This window comes from Mus pahari, chromosome 3 (genome assembly GCF_900095145.1).
Source record: "Mus pahari chromosome 3, PAHARI_EIJ_v1.1, whole genome shotgun sequence".
Classification (NCBI taxonomy): Eukaryota; Metazoa; Chordata; class Mammalia; order Rodentia; family Muridae; genus Mus; species Mus pahari.
Genome location: NC_034592.1, coordinates 136963660 through 136967025, shown reverse-complemented (window position 1 = coordinate 136967025; position 3366 = coordinate 136963660). Strand labels below are relative to the sequence as shown.

The 3366-nt window shown below is 45.5% G+C and overlaps 1 protein-coding gene across 1 annotated transcript in view; it reads left to right on the top strand.

Annotated features, from left to right (window-relative positions):
- The window catches only part of Pxmp4 (peroxisomal membrane protein 4), a 16363-nt gene that overhangs the window by 11431 nt on the left and 1566 nt on the right, over positions 1–3366 (top strand). The gene's annotated exons all lie outside the window — the stretch shown is intronic.

Below are 3366 nucleotides of genomic sequence, written 5' to 3'. Positions count from 1 at the left end.
TCGAACTCAGAAATCCGCCTGCCTCCGCCTCCCAAGTGCTGGGATTAAAGGCGTGCGCCACCATGCCCGGCTCTGGGCTGCATCTTAAAACAAGCAGAACTCCGTGAAATTTAAAATAGGAAATCAAAAGAGAAAAGCTGGTTCTCTGCAAAGATGAATAAAATCAGTAAGTCCCTACCCAGGGTCACCTACAAAGACTTCGTCATACTAGAAATGACACAGGTTATGTTTAATGTCTTGTGTACATTCAAAGACCTTGAGGAGTGTTAGCACTCAGTAGGAGGATCTATGTGAGTTGGAGGCCAGCCTGGTCTATACAGTGAGTTCCAGGAAAGGAAGACCTTGTTTGTTTCTTTGTTTTTGAGACAGGGTCTCTCTATGTGGCTTGTGAGGTTCTTCAACAGGTAAAGTTGCCTGCCACGAAATCTGACAACTCAATTTGATTCCTGGGACTTACATGAGGTAGAACCACCTCCTGAAGGTTTTCCTCTGATCTCATGGGATGCTCATCCTGCATCCCCTAAAATAAAATAATAAGAAATGAAGTATAAAAATTGTAAAGACCTTGAATACCATGGATCACTATTCTATTTTTGCAGACACTATTTTTGCAAACTTGGTAGCTGAAATGAAATAGACTGATTCTTTAGGAAGAAAAATGTGCCTGGGTCACACAGGAAAGACAGCGTGGATGACCAGTATCTGTTAAAAGGGCAGACTCTGCCTGCCTTGCTCCCAGATGCTCAGAGACATTGTGATCAAATCAGGAAAAGGATGCAAAAGAAAGTCCGCTCCCCTCCCCCTGTACCTCAAGCTGCTGACAGAGCCAGTCGCTGCTGCCCATGCTTGTACCAGGGCACGGATGGGGCTTTGCTCTCCCTCGTGCCCATTGCATGGAGATGGGAAGAGGACTGGCCAGTCAGACTGTGGGAGCATTTTCATTTTTTGTTTTGTTTGGTTTTGGTTTTGGTTTTTTTTCGAGACAGAGTTTCTCTGTGTAGCCCTGGCTGTCCTGGAACTCACTCTGTAGACCAGGCTGGCCTCCGAACTCAGAAACCCACCTGCCTCTGCCTCCCAAGTGCTGTGATTAAAGGCATGCGCCACCACGCCCAGCGAGGTCCTTTTTATATGTGGGTGTTTTGCCTACATGTGGGTTTGTATACCGTATGTGTACCTGATATCCACAGAGGCCAGAAGAGGGCATTGGCTCTCCTGGAACTGGAGTTACAGATGCTTCTGAGCTGCTGTGTGGATGCTGGGACTTGAACATGAGTCTCCTAGAAGAACAGCCAGTGCTCTTAACCGCTGAGCCATCTCTCCAGCCCCAGATTTTTTTTTTTTTTAAGGATTTTCAAAATAGGGTTTCTCTTTAGACCTGGCTGTCCTGGAACTATGTAGACCAGGCTGGCCTCAAACTCAGAGATCAGCCTGCCTCTGCCGCCTGAGTGCAGGGACTAAAGGCGTGTGCCACCACCACCTGGCTCCTTCTTTCTTTTAAAACAAATTCTTTTCTTTTATGTTTTGGAGTGTTTGCCTGCATGTGTGTGTGTGTGTGCCCCATATGCATGTCTGGTACCTAGGAAGCCAAAAGTGGGTGTTGGATGCCCTGGAACAGGAGTTACACAAAGTAGCGAGCCACCATGTGGGTGCTGGGAACTGAACCTGGGTCCTCTGTAAGAACAGCACTGCTCCTAACTGCGGAGCCATCTCTCCAGCCCCTTTTATTTTTTGATACAAGGTCTCACATTAGCCAGGCTGTCCTCAAACTCAGCATATAGCTGAGGCTGGCCTTGAGCTCCTGCTGCCTCTACTTCCCCAGTATTTAGACGGTTGGCAAGTGTCACCACAACCAGCTATCTTAGTTTTCTTACAGCGTCTTCCTCTGTAGCCCAAGATGGCCTTCAGTCTCTGGAGTTATTGCCGTGGCTGTCCGGCCTGGCTTAATTTATTCCTTTTTATTCCTAAGCAGTATAGGAGTACCACAGGGTCGTTGTTTTAATCATTCACTGAAGGACATTTGGGCAGTTTCTAGCTTTGGAATATTACAAGTAGAGCTGAGAAGAACACTCTTGTATAGATTCTTCTATGAACATAAGTTTTAGTTTTTCTGGGATAAAAGCCCAAGAGTGTAATTGTGGGTTGTGTGGTATATGCATGCTTGGTTTTAAAACAACCTGCCAAGAAAGAAAAAGAAAAAACCCAACAAGCCTCTGCCAAGCTGTTTCCCAGAGGGATTATCATTTTTCCATTCTCACCAGGGAGCTAGGAATGGCTTGTCTACTTCCTCCACATCCCAGCTATCATTCGGTTTGTCGCGTAGTCTATTTTACCCATGTTTTAACATTTTTATTTGTGTGCGTGCATGTGTGCATGTCTGTCTGTCTGTCAGTCTGTCTGTGTGATATGATTGTAAGTGCAGGCATGCACCTGCCGTGGTGCATGTGTGGAGATCAAAGGACAAGTCTTGGAGGTTGGTTCTCCCCTCCTGCTGTTGGCTCTGGGATCTAACACAGCTTGTCAGGCTCTTGCTGCGGGTGCCCCCAACCCCTAAACCATCTCACTGGCCCTGACTTAGCCATCGTGACAGTGCGTCTCACTGTGCCTTGTCTCTGCCTTCTCCTGATGGCATCTCCTCATTATCATTGACTTGTCACCAGTACAGCCTCTTTGATGAAACATGCATGTCTTTTGCTCATTTTCCAGTTAGAATATTTCATGGTTTACTTTTGAGCTCTGAGGACTTTTTTCAAATCGTCTGCATGCTGAGGCTTTGCAGATATGCATTGTGAATGACTCTCATCTGTAACTTTTCTTTCTCTGAGATAAGGTCTTGGCATGGAGCCCTGTTGGCCTGGAATTTATTCCATACACTCAGCTGGCTTCACAGAGCAAAAAGAAACCGAATTTCAAGGAAATCTGAAGTGTTATTTTTTTTTCTTCTTGGGGCTCTTTTTTTTTTTTTTTTAATTTTGAACTGTATGTAATTCATTTTAAAAACTTCTAATAAAAATTTCTAATAAGGGCTGGAGAGATGGCCCAGTGGTTTAGAGTGCCGACTGCTCTTCCGAAGGTCCTGAGTTCAAATCCCAGCAACCACATGGTGGCTCACAACCATCCATAACAAGATCTGGGACGCCCTCTTCTGGAGTGTCTGAAGACAGCTACAGTGTACTTAGATATAATAATAAATAAATCTTTTAAAAAAATAAAAACTTCTAATAAGGGAGCCAGGTGTAGTGGTGCATGCCTTTAATCCCAGCACTAAGGAGGCAGAGGCAGGTGGATTTCTGAGTTCAAGGTCAGCCTGGTCTACAGAGTGAGTTCCAGGACAGCCAGGGCTACACAGAGAAACCCTGTCTTGAAAAA